This window comes from Dipodomys merriami, unplaced genomic scaffold (assembly GCF_024711535.1).
Source record: "Dipodomys merriami isolate MVZ:Mamm:240054 unplaced genomic scaffold, mDipMer1.0.p SCAF_46, whole genome shotgun sequence".
NCBI classification, from domain to species: Eukaryota; Metazoa; Chordata; class Mammalia; order Rodentia; family Heteromyidae; genus Dipodomys; species Dipodomys merriami.
The window spans coordinates 1,572,696-1,578,021 of record NW_027206024.1 but is presented as its reverse complement, the minus strand read 5'-3'; the positions used below and the strand labels follow the sequence as shown (position 1 = coordinate 1,578,021).

General features: G+C 42.6%; 1 long non-coding RNA gene across 1 annotated transcript; it reads right to left on the bottom strand.

Moving 5' to 3' along the window:
• Positions 1-1,453: 1,453 nt before the first annotated feature.
• On the bottom strand, positions 1,454-4,098 carry LOC138808617 (uncharacterized). Its single transcript, XR_011366524.1, has 4 exons — positions 4,012-4,098; positions 3,520-3,711; positions 2,777-2,819; positions 1,454-1,835 (listed from the first exon to the last, which is right to left on the bottom strand). It is a non-coding gene; the product is annotated as an uncharacterized lncRNA (long non-coding RNA).
• Positions 4,099-5,326: the final 1,228 nt, after the last annotated feature.

Here is a 5,326-nt window from a genome sequence, read left to right as displayed (position 1 = left end):
CTGCTACTCCATGGACAAGGAGCATGGAATGGCTTTCCTAAGCCTGCTGGCGAATGCGTGGGGGAAAGTTTCCTTGCCAGTCTGAGTACAAAAGTTGGCATCACCCTGCTTGGGCCTGTCTTTTTTATCTTTTCCCCACAGCAGAACAAAATCAACCCCTCCTCCACGGCTGATAAATACTGTACAAACTGATCCACAGAGTGGCATCTGTTCAGTCTGCACTCCTTCCTAGGTGGGTGGACCCTGTCCCGTAGTATGCGTGTACTCCCAGGGGCTGATCCTCATGGACCCGGCCCAAGGGACAGGGGGGTGCTAGATGTGAGTCAGTGGCACTGTGTTATTCATGCAGCAGCTGCCAGGTTGCTGCCCTAGCCCAACAACAGGTGCACCCTGATCTTCTTCCACAGTCCCAGGCGATGGATGCTCACAACGGCCCTAGGTGGGCAGACTTCCAGTAGGATCCTACTTCACCAGAGGGACCAGCATGCCTGATTAAGTGGCTGCAGCCTGAATTAATTATTAATTATTTAATTAATTGTTTAATGGAGCAGTATTTTTGCCAGTTGTGGGGCTTGAACTCTGAGCCTGGGCACTGTCCCTAAGCTCTTCAGCTCTTGAGCCATAATGCCACTTCCAGCTTTTTCTGCTTATGTAGTGCTGAGGAATTGAACCCAGGGCCTCATGTATGCAAAGCGAGCACTCTACCACTGAGCCACCTTCTCAGCCCTGGAGCAGTTTTAAAGAAAATGATTCACATTACTGTATGATATTATTGGAGAGTAATTTTTCTTCCATATGTGCCCAAAGCACAATGAAATGTAAACAGATTTGAACTCACGGTTGGAAGAGTATCCTACATACCACTATAAGTATTGTGACATTTGTCCAAATTGACAGAACAGCTTTCTAGGACCTTTAACCTGCTATGTCATAGACCTTTTGTAGCCACCTTATTTCCCCATACAGGCATGGCCTGGCATTTAACAGTTGAGTAATATGCAGTAGGCTCTCTTGTACAGCACCCTGTCACTCTGTTTTCCTCCCACAGAACACGTATGCACAATGCTTCAGATTGTAGGCTTAAAAACATAATTAGGATTCATGAATACTAGATTATATAAAAAACACTACCATTTTAATAAAGTTAGAAAAATAAATAGAATGAGCATTTTATAACCATCAGGACAAAAAAAATACAGGTTTTCCCAGGAATGGGGGAAGGAATCTCTAAATCTAGATTGGCTTCTAAGTTGCCTTCAGAAAGAAATTCTGCCTCAGAGTCCTAAAAGGGATTTACTTCCTCATTAAAGACAGGGTTTTCTTCCTGAGTCCAAGGAGGGACAGATTCTAATTTCTCAATTGGAAACTGGATCCCCTTCAGGAGGACAGATTGGTCAGGATATGCTGTGAGGAAAGATTCCCTTTCCTCAACTGAATCTAGATTTTGGACCTCACTTATTGGTTTTCCTGAAGATACACTGGGGTCATTTTCCATTAGCATACATTTACACTGCATACCAAGACATGTCTTTTTGACTTGTTTGGAGCTAATCTAGGTGGATTATCAACATCACTGGAAGATATTCTGGATCATCTTCTTCCTTGGCAGTAAGTGCAGGTACTCCTGCTTCACATGTGGGGTTCAGAACCAGTGGGATGTCCACAGGACTCAAAACCTGCTTGGGCCTTTCTATATATTAAAAAAACACCCTCTATGTTCACATGCCTTCTGGAGATCAGTAATGTTTTCTGATTTCCATGAGTCATCATAAACGACATCACTGATGGGTTCTTTATCTGGAGAACTGCAGGAGCTGCTCTACTGTGATACAAACCTGAGAATGGAAATAGGTACAGGAGTCTTAGAACTCAAGAAGTTAAGGTGTGACTAAACTTTCATGAGAATCTAATGGGGGAAGCTGTAGAACTTGAGTTTGGACTGAACACTGATGAGAAGTTAGCATGTTTCTAATGAGTGGCTACTTCCAAGTTCCTTCAAAGGAGAACAGATATTACCTGGCAAAGAATATCCATAAAAGGATATTTTGCCAAGCTGGGGAGTACTAAGGGCTCTATGCCCATCCTGCCCATGCCTAAAGACCCAAGTTCCATCCATATTCACCAGCTCTGAGGTATCTAAACAAGGACTTCTTCCACTTTTTCTTGGTCTCATGGGCAATGCGCTTCTCTAGCTGGTCCAGAAAAATATGTAAGCAGAAGAGCAAGTCTGAAGAGGGCATCTTGAGCTTGACATACTGTGTAAGTTCTTTCAGGGTGTCATGGTTCTTGTTCTCATAGAAATCATCAAGGTAGAAGTCCATCCACATAGGGAAGATGGAACAAACTATGCTATGGGCAGATTGGTGACAAGGAAAATGAGAGCCTTTCCTCCCCATCCTGAGCTTTGTACTATAGCCTCTTTCTGGCGGGACTTGCATGTTGGAGGAAGAGACTCCTGCAAGCAGGATGCTCCTCACAACCCACTTCTAGAAATTTCTCAAATATAATAATCTAAAATTCTCCCTATGTTAGGAGGAGAAGGTTGTTTCCCCTCTTGATCTGACTTGCTATACATACCCCCCTCGTCATCCATGAGAGTCCAAAACCACAAACACATCCACACTGTGTAATCTGCTATCCACTGAAGTGCCAAGCCTCAACCCCCTGGTGAAAATCACAACTGGTGTGCAAAGAAGGAAGTTGACTTTGATTCAGACACCTCAAAGATACCCAGTTTTCAAAGACAGAACTTCTCTTTATGTCAACGTCCACTTACTTCTTCATCTTGTTCATCTTCCTCCCAGTTACGGTAGAAGGATCTGTACCAATGGGAGGAGAGAAGAAAGTTAACTCTATGCTTCTCCTTTTGTGAACTAACAGGACAGACATGGGACTGGTTAAGTCACATATGGTAATGTAAACATAACAGACAAAAAGTAGAGATATGTCTATACAATTTCATGGAAATTCTGTGAGGATGCTTATCAGCATTTGTCCAAATAAATGTCCCATGGCTCATGCCTCTAATCCTACTAATCAGGAGGGTGAGATCTAAGGATCACAGTTTGAACCCAGTCTAGTTTGTAAAATTCTAAAGACACTTATCTTCAATTAACCAGCCAAAGGCCAGACCTGGACTTGGAGCTTAAATGGTAGAGTGATATGAACAGAACAGCACTCAGGCCCCAAGTTCAAGTTCCATTCTTTCTTCCATCTATATTCCTTCAAAGGCCTCCAAGATAGTGATTTCCTAGGTGAGGGTGGATGTTGGGTGACACTGGCTCATTCCTTTAATCCTAGTCTCTCAGCAAGCAAACTGTTAAGGCTCCACTAGCTTCTGAGGAAAATGAAATGTTCTGGCAGGCCACTCGTAAGGAGTAATCCAGGGAATGCACTTCTTTGTCTCAAGCCAAGCTCCTGTGATAAAACCCCAGTGAAACAGTCTCAGAGAGGCACCAAGTATTCCAATAATCTGCCAGGGTGTCTCATCAGTCCTGGATTTGAATGAGGAACACTCACTTTTTAAACAATATCCAGCAACTGCTCCATTGTCTCCCACTCTCTATAGTGGCGGTGGAAGTTTCCAACATAGAAGAGATCACCTTTCTGGTAGGCAGGGATCAGGTCCATTACCAGCATTTCCAACAAGCCTGAGTCCAAGCTCCATATATTATAAGGCACATTCAGGATTTGAGCAGACTCATTGTCACACTGAGGTGGTAAAAAGAATGAATCTTTGAAACATGGAAATGGGAGTACACTTCAAAATGAGTAATAGAGTAATAGGATTGAAAAGTACACAGTAAATATTTTATCAATATACACATATAAAAACACAAGAAGAAGCCTGTACTGTGGGCTAGAATGAGATTAAATAGGTTTCCTGTCATAGTTACACCTGACCTGAGTTGCCTTGTGATTCCCTTTATTTCTTCTTATAAAAAGGCCTGAGACATTGGATTCGTGGTTTGGCACTGATCCAATGTCTGCAGTATTGAGTGAGGCACTCACCCCTCTCATGCCTGGGACCTGATTCTCTTGAACTTTGAAAACAATACAGGAATGTCTTTCTTGTTTCTGAGCCACAGGCCAAGTGAGCTGGCTAGAGCTGACTGTAAGTTACAGTTGCCTGGGTCTCAGAGTTCCATATTCTATTCCATTGTGAGGGAAGTAGTGTCATCTCTCAGAGCCCAATGATCTAAGCTGCTTACTCACATAAGACCATCCCAAAGACAAACGGGAGGCTGAAATTTCCCCTCCCACATCACTCTATACAAATGTGGACATTGTCAAATCCCAACATCCTCAGGTAGGCCTAGGAACCAGCATGGTCTCAGCCTCAAGGAAGCTTTCCTAGGTGAGAACCATGCCTTATTCCTTATTTTTCACTATTCCTCTTGTTCTGCAAAAATCATTTTGCCTCTCAGGACCCTCTCAGTCTGCCATGTACTTTTTGCATCTACTTCCTAGGACACTGTTTGGTTCATGTTTCCTAATCTTTTGTTTGCTCTTGAAGCCCCTGTGTGCTGTAATCTGCCCAAAAGACAAATACTTAGAAGTGGGAAAAATCATAAAAATATTGAAAAAACCTTACACATATAGTCAGACATTTTTACACGTGTACATTTTTTTAAGATAAAAGACTATTTTTGATACTTTTGTCATATTTTATGACAGAGGGGAAGGGGAGAAGGGAAGAGGTGCTGCATTGTCTTCTCATAATTCAATGATTATTATTTTTTGAATGGGTGTCCAGTCGTGGGGCCTGAACTCTGGGCCTGGGCGCTGTCTCTCAGCTCTTCAGCTCAAGGCTAGCAATCTATTACTTGAGGCACAGCGCCACTTCTGGATTTTTTTTTCTTTTTTTGCTTATGTGGTGCTGAGGAATTGAACACAGGGCGTCATGCATGCAAGACAAGCACTCTACCACTGAGCCACCTTCCCAGCCCCTCAATGATTATTATTTAAAACTATAGTTGAAGGAATGTAAGATTTAAAGATAAAAACAATGCTCCTGTTCTTTTTATAAGCTAGTTGTTTATAAAGTATTCCTCACTAAAGTCTTGTCACCTGTGTCTCATGAACTATCCTCCTCCTTCAAAATAATCAAGAAAAACCTTCACAAATAAGTGGGCTGTTGTCCAATCTCTGGATAAGAATTTAAGATACAATATTGCCTGTGACTCTGTGTGTGTACATCTCTGTGGGAGTGTTTGTGTGTGTGTGTGTGTGTGTGTGTGTGTGTGTGTGTGTGTGTGTGTGTGTGTGTGTGTGTGTGTGTGTGCCCATTTTTACTTTGACTTGTGGAACCATGTTATCTCAGAAA